This window comes from Adiantum capillus-veneris, chromosome 24, assembly GCF_014529385.1.
Source record: "Adiantum capillus-veneris isolate H3 chromosome 24, ASM1452938v2, whole genome shotgun sequence".
NCBI classification, from domain to species: Eukaryota; Viridiplantae; Streptophyta; class Polypodiopsida; order Polypodiales; family Pteridaceae; genus Adiantum; species Adiantum capillus-veneris.
Window position 1 is genome coordinate 138,236,946 of NC_140954.1, and position 8,264 is coordinate 138,245,209.

Genomic DNA, 8,264 nt, shown 5'->3' on the forward strand with positions numbered 1-8,264 from the left:
CCTCCCTACCGCCCCTTATATAGGGTAGCTCCTAGCACTTGCCCTAAGCGGATCCCCAGTCTGCACTAGTTCAGCCGGCCCTTGGCCTAGGTCCCTGACCCCCTAGGTTGGGCCTGGCCCCGTAGGTCCCTTGTCCTGACATTACTCCCCCCTTAAGGAAGAGTCTTCGTCCTCGCACACAAGTAGTAATATCTTCTTAAGAATATTGATGTTCTCTTTATTGACGTCCCACAAGTGAGCCAGTTGTCTGGATGACCGATAATTGGTGCAGTGAGGAGGTTCAATGAAACCAAGAGCAATATCTTGACTTGCAACATTTTTGTCCGTTTGCAACCACTTTGGCCTAAATGGTAACTCCATTTATAACTCGCTTGAGTGTTGTAAAGGAGTAACCACAACTAAGAGTTGTCCAAAAGGCATAACCAGTTTTCAGATCTTCTGAAGGTACTGGAATAATGCAAGGAAACCTTGACGTAACTTTCCATGCAGTTGTGAGCCAGATTTCCTACTCGCTTAAGTATCTTGAAAAGTCCGTAGATATGGAATGTCCTTGTGTTGCATTTTTGAATAGTTTGAAACACAAAGAACTACATGTTCATCCCTAATGAAGGTTACTTGCCAACATACTTTGTCAGCACACCTGGTAAGTCCTTGACGTATGAAAGTATTGACACAATCTCCAACCCCACCACAAGAGGTGTTCAAAGTCGAAAATCGTACTTAAGCAAATTCTAGAATAGGGAGAAAATCATCTATTCAGAAATGCGTTGTTCTAACGTATGCTCTTAGCAGATCATTTAGCACAAGATTACTCCTTTTAATCTGCCTATCCCCTAGGATAACTGATAGTACTGAGGTGTGTTTTTTATACCAATATAAGACCTAGGGTAACTGAACCTGGGATCCTCCTCCCTACCGCCTCTTATATAGGCTAGCTCCTAGCACTTGCCCTAAGCGGATCCCCTGTCCGCACTAGTCGAGCCGGCCCTTGGCCTAGGTCCCTGACCCCCTAGGTTGGGCCTTGCCCCGTAGGTCCCTTGTCCTGACAGACTGGGTACAAGTAGGCCTCAATTGTGTGATATTATTGAAGATTTCTTTGCGTTGTTTCATGCATTGGTTTATATAGGGAGTGCATTATGTATTATGAAAGATTGTTAGTGTGTGACATGACCAATCATAGATAATACTGCTTTCCTATATGTTTTGCAAATAATTGACATCGTTTCAGTGTAGAAGTTGATTATTCTTTATAGCATTTGAAAATAGACGTGTCTTATTGTTTGCAAATATAAGAGGATGTATAAATAATCATCAAAATATATAATTACATTGAGAAATTCATAGCATTGTTAAATTTATAATGCCATGTAGAGAGTGCATTACAACGTGTATGTTTGCTCACAACATATGTGATCGATATGTGGATTGACTAGAGTGCATTGCAAACCTTATATTGTGCAGATTTGATTACTTTCTTAGTGATTGGTTTTCTAATATATATTGAAAAGAAGGAAAATGTTTTAAAAACTAAACATCTAGTTCTTATGCCTTCATCTTCAAATTGGAAGCAATGGAGCAATATATCGGCCAGAAATTGTACAAACAAGACAAATAATAAAAAAGCACCTGGCAAATAGTGGGCTTATGCTCACAACATGTGCAATTGATATATGGAGTGGCAATGTAAATTTTTCTTCACAAAAAAATATCAGGCGGTGCACCACGTATTAGGGACCATTTTTTGGGTAGCATTGAAAAGAATTGTAAGAAATGTGAACATCCTCAGGCATCTACAATTGCAAAGCTTTTGAGAGAAGAGTTTGCCAAAAAGGGTGGCAAGAGATAGCGGATACATAGCTCTATTATGGATGCAAGTCAAGAGCAGTCAAAGCCAAATATTAACTTTGTTGATCCTATGGTGACACCAACTAACCTTGCAGAACAACCTGCACCGGGAGAGGAAATGTCAAGCAGCTTTCCTTTTAAGTGTCAAAATGAAGGTGGACTTGGACAAATGCGTCAAAAATCATAGCATCAAAGCTTTCAAATGCAGTCTCTAGAAGAAGCACAAACCGCACTCACCAATGCAATTTTATTCACTGGAAGTGTTCTGGTCACGGTAGACAGAAATCATTGGAAAGCCGCTTGGAAGAAAATTGGTGAGTTTGCCTAGGATTTTCAGTTCCTTCGTATCACACGATACAAAATGTTTTCTTGGACAAATGTTACATCAAATTCAAAGAGCGTATAATACTTGGGAATATTTCGCTTTCAGGATGCACAATTTTGAGTGATGGTTGGTCTAATGTTCAAAGAAGACCACTCATCAATGTAATGTTGATTTGTCTAGGGGAGAAACGTTCATAAGGCAATTGACAATTCCGGTGCAATTAGAAGGGACAAATATATTTTTGAGGTTTTGATTAATGTAATTAAAGAAAGCGGAGCTGAACATGTCATTCAAGTAGTCATGGGCAATGGAAAGAATTGTAAAAACACTAGAAAATTAATAAAGAAGTGCTTTCCACACATTTTCACCAATGGGTGTAATATGCACAACTTAAACTTAGTGCTGAAGGATTGATACACTAGTGAAGAAACCACATGGTTTCCCAACCTAATTGACACAACGCAACAAGTTGTGAAATTTATCTTGAAACGACAAAGAGTACTCGATTTGTACAGAATGCGCATGTCAGTGATGTTGAAACTTTCTGCTGAAACTTGGTTTTGCACGCATTTTTATACATTGGAATCACTTCTCCGCAATAAGTGCATTGTGATTGACGTTTTCAATTGCACGGCCTTTGATGAATGGAAGCTTGAGTAGAAAAAAAAAAGTGAAAGAGAAAATTAAATGTCTACATGGCTCTATAAACAAGGCTACATGGTGGAGGAGTGTAATGCTAGCATACCATGTAATGATGCCCGCTAGTTTGCCTTCGCAGCCTTGATCAGAAGGCACCAAATATGGGCAAAGTGTGGATGATGTCCAACAGAGTCTTGAAAATTTTGAGGAGCTAAAAGAGTCTGTAGTAGAGAAGGAGTGGCAACTACCATTCTCTGTCAAACAACAAAGAATTTTGGCCAAGTATTTTCATGCAAGATGGAAGAGTGCTCATAGTCAACCCCATAGTATGGCTTACATGCTCGATCCGGAGTATTGGAATTTAGATCTGATGTCCAATACAGAGGTGGTCAATGATTTCTATCATGTGGTCAACACATTCTACTCCAATTTTCAAGACCAAAATGATTGTATCAAAGAAATGAGTGCATTTAGAGTAAAAGAAGGTCCTTTTGTGAATGTTTTTGTACAGTCAATGGCAAAAGAGCAACGTGCATGGAAGTGGTGGATGATGAATGATGGAGAGCATTACTCGACCTTACGTCCCCTTGCAATGAAAGTAATAGCGCAATATACACCAAACTCAAGTTCGAAGAGAAATTGGAGTATATACAAGTATTTTCATAACACTATTTGCAACAGATTAGTAACAGAAAGAGAAAAAAAATAGTGTATATGTTTTGCAACAAAAAGATATTGCATCACATCAAAAGTGTTGGCTAAGAGGAGGAAATGACAGTTTGGTTGTATGATTGTCAAAACGGTTCAATGTCGGTGTATCTCAATGCACTATAGATGAAATAGAAGAGAATCTCATAATAGATATGGAAGTTGAAGTACAAGAAGACCACAACACTTGGACTCAAAACCACATAACAACTTCACAGATTCAATATAGCTTGAGAGTAGAATGAAGATTGTGGCAAAAACCATCATGAAAGAGCTTGTATTCAACGTGTTTTGATCATATACAATGCTTCATAGTAGCGACTATACATAATCTGTCGATCTCAATTGTTATGCCAGAACCTGCAGCATCTTCGTTACCAAATAGATTTCTAATTGTGCTAGGAGTATCTTGGAGGTCTTTCTTGAATTTATACTCATTTTTCATGCCAACATATAATATATTCCTTGTGGAATATCTTATCAACAGATTGCGCATCGGCTACTTAAACAAATTAAACACATGAGGCGATAATAATGACCACATGCCAATGTATAGTATCCACTCCATCTATCGAAAAACAATGATATTCTAAAATAGTACAAAGCCACTAAATTGGCTTAAAAATCTGATAGCACACATGTCTTTGAGGCCTAAGAAGAGTTCATAAACTTTTTTTCTAAAAATAGTATATGCATAAATTCCTATTATACACATGTCCAAGTATTATTCAAAAAAGTTTCAATGTGCTTTGAAGGTTTCTAAGGGGTCTACATGGGATATCAAAAACTTTGAGCAAGTTTTACTTGATTGTCCCTAAAAGATGACCCTTGAAATACGAATAAAAGGAATTATTTACCTATATTTAAGAGTTACTTGGTGAGTCAACAAATTGTAATCTGGAATTTTTTATTCTAGTGGCAGCTCATCCATGGTAGCTTCAGCCCACAAGGTTTCGTGAAGCTTCTATTGAGTCAAAGCAAGTAGGGCCTTCTCCACCCACTTCTTGATCATGAAATTTGCTGGTTGTTGGGGTAACCTGGCTATGAGGGATCTAGCTCGGGTCATCAACTCTGCAAAAGTCTCCCCAGGACCCAACTCCAAGCTTTCCAGATGGTCCAAGGCCTTCTCTCTATAATTGCCCAGTTGAAGCTCAACACAATAAAAACCGCCTTGAGGGCATTCCATGTGGTGAAGTGGCCCTCTACAAACAGACTATACCACTTGTCGGCCAAGGAAAAATCACCATGTAGGCATCTTCTTGGTTTAGCCCAGGGTTTGGCAGAGTGACAAGTGTTATGGAGCCTGATTTACCCCTTGAAATTTTTGTAATAATAAATCACATTTGTAAGGCCCCCGATAGGCTTTGCCGGAATATTATGACCTGACGACGACCGAAAAGTGGTCGGAAAATAGCCGATTGGTTGGCCGGGGGCTGAAAGTCAATGGCCGATTTTCGATTTCAAATTGGACTTGTCTTCTCAAGGGTGGTCACACATGGGCGTATAAGAGAATTCAACTCGGACTTGTCTATACCAGGGCGTCTACACACGATCGCCTCTAATGAGAGAGGGAAACCCTTTTGGCCTATAAAAGGAGGCCTTTTATACACACAAAAACGGATTGAAGAGGTGAATCATTGTGAATTTGATGCAACAAGGTGGGCGAGGGATGGTGAGAGTGAAGCACGTATATCGTGCTCTCTCTCTCTCTCTCTCTCTCTCTCTCTCTCTCTCTCCTCTCTAAATCTCTTGTGTGTGAAAAATTATCTCTCTCCATTAAGTAAGCTACTCTATTATCTACTTAGCTACGTCCTATTTCCTAACAATTGGTATTAGAGCAAGGTTTGCTCGTAGCTAAATTATCTCAAGGAAAGGATTCCTTGAATTGAGTGGGAGTAATGGCGGAGGAAGGGAAGCTCAAGATTGAGAAGTTCAATGGCAAGAACTACCAACACTGGAAGATGCAGATTGAAGACTATCTCTACCAGAAGGACCTTTATTTTCCACTAGGTGGTCTTGCAAAGAAGCTTGCAACAATCGCAGATGAAGCATGGATTGTCCTTGACCAAAAGGCATTAGGAACAATCTGGCTAAGCTTGACATCAACAGTGGCCTTAAATGTTTTGGAGATGAAGACCACGAAGGACTTGATGAAGGCCTCTACAAGAAACCATCTGCATCCAATAAGGTATTTTTCATGAAGTACTTTTTCAATCTAAAGATGGCAGAGAATGGTTCAATTACAGAACACCTAAACGATTTTAACACCAACATAAGTCAACTTCAATCAATGAAGGTCAATTTTGATGATGAAGTGCAAGCTTTCCTTATAATATCGTCTCTATCGAATAGTTGGGACTGCCTTGTAATGGCTGTAAGTAACTTTGTCTCTGGCACAAATACTCTTAATTTTGATGATATTGTGGGTGTTCTCCTAAGCGAGGAAATGCAAAGGAGAAGCACAGGTGAATCATCAAGTGTTGCAATATCAGTGGAAACAAGAGGAAGGCCTAAGGAGAGGTTCAAAAACCAAAAGGGTCATGATCGCTCAAGGTGGAGCAAATCACGTACAAAGTCAGTTCTTGAATGTTGGAACTGTGGCAAGAAGGGCCACATCAAGAAGGATTGTTGGTCCAAGAAGAAGGAGTCGGAGTCTCAAGATAACAAGCCAACATCAAAGGCCAATGTGGCAGGTAAACTAGAGCAAAATGCTCTAATTCTCTCATTAGACAACGTGTCTAATTCTTGGATAGTAGATTTTGGGGCTTCATTCCATGCGACACGGCACAAACAATATTTTACACCAAAGGTAATTTGGGGTATATATACTTGGGAGATGATGAAGCTTGTGAAATTGTCAGCAAAGGTACAGTTTGTGTCAAAACTGCTGACAAAAATGAATGGAAGCTTAAAGATGTTAGGCATGTTCCTTCTCTTCGCAAACAATTGATCTCTACAGGACAATTGGACGATGAAGGTCACAACATTGCATTCTAAAACAAATTTTGGAAGATCTCAAAGGGATCTTTGGTGGTTTCCAAAGGAGAAAAGGTTGGTACACTTTACTTGTTTACTGTTACAATAGTGTGGTGTGGCACTACAGACTTGGCCATATGAGTGCCAAAGGAATGCAAATCCTTCAATCAAAGAATCTTCTACCAGGTTTGAAAGAAGTGGACTCAAAGTTCTGTGAAGATTGTGTTTATGGTAAACAAAAGAGGGTAAAATTTCAAAATTCAAGAAATGAAAGAAAAAATAAAAAAACTTGAGTTGGTTATTTGGGATCCTGCAAGTACACCATCACTTGGTGGCTCATTGTACTATGTAACATTCATAGATAATGCGAGTAGGAAAACATGGGTTTATGTAATGAAGAATAAATCCGATGTGTTTTTCATATTTCAAAGGTGGAAAGCCTTTGTGGAGAATGAAGTAGGTACCAAGGTTAATTGCTTCAGATCCGACAATGGAGGCGAATATTGAAGCCAAGATTTTGAAAGTTTTTGTGCTAGCAATGGCATTTGGAGGCAAAGGACAACCCCAAGCACACCTCAATAAAATGGAATTTCTAAAAGGATGAACAAAACAATCATGGAGCGAGCACGAAGCATGTGGCTACATGAAGGCCTACCACTTGAGCTTTGGGCCGAAGTAGTGAATACGTATGTGTACTTGATCGACCGATCACCCTCATGTAATTGGATGGGGGACTTCTAGAAGAGACATGGACAAGTAAACCGATAAATTATGCATTTCTCAAAGTGTTTGGGTGCGAGGCTTTCATGCACATAGATACAAGCCCAAGGTCAAAGCTAGATGCAAAGTCCAAAAAGTGTTTCTTCATTGGCTATGGAGAAGCTGACTTTGGGTATGGCCTATGGAATCCTAAAGATGGTAAAATATTTAGAAGTAGGATGTAATTTTCAATGAACAAAATATGTACAAAGATTACTTGGAAATAAAACAAACAAAAGAAACAGGTGATGAGTACATGGAGCTTCAAGGAGTGCAAACGGAGACAACATGCGACAACGTCAACCAAATGAGGAGCCTAAACCTATTTCCCAAAGATCCAAAAGAGCAAGTAGACCTCCAGAAAGGTTTGTGCCTTCCTTCAACCATCTCTTGGTCTCAGATTTTGGAGAGCTGGAATCATACAAAGAAGCTATACAACACAAATCCAAAGAAGAATGGATGAAGAGAATGCAAGTGGAGATGGGCTCATTACATTGCAACCAAACATGGGTGTTGGTTGAGTTGCCTAAATGTAAGCGATCACTACAAAACAAATGGGTGATTAAGTTGAAGGAAGAAGAAGGTGGCAAGAAAATGTACAAGTCCAGGCTTGTAGTAAAAGGGTTTTCTCAAATGAAAGGCATTGACTTCATGAAATATTTTCTCATGTTGTAAAAATGAACTCAATCAAGCTTGTCTTAAGCCTTGTGGCTTCTCATGATTTAAATCTTGCGCAAATGGATGTAAATACAGCATTCCCTCACTGTGAATGGATGTAAATACAACATTCCCTCACAAGGCTTATCTTAAGCCTTGTGGCTGCTCATGATTTAAATCTTGCACAAATGGATGTAAATACAGCATTCCCTCACAAGGCTTGTTGTCTTAAGCCTTGTGGCTGCTCATGATTTAAATCTTGCGCAAATGGATGTAAATACAGCATTCCCTCACTGTGATTAGAGAATTAAATTTACATGCTTCAACCAAAGGGATATGAAGTAAGGAGAAAATG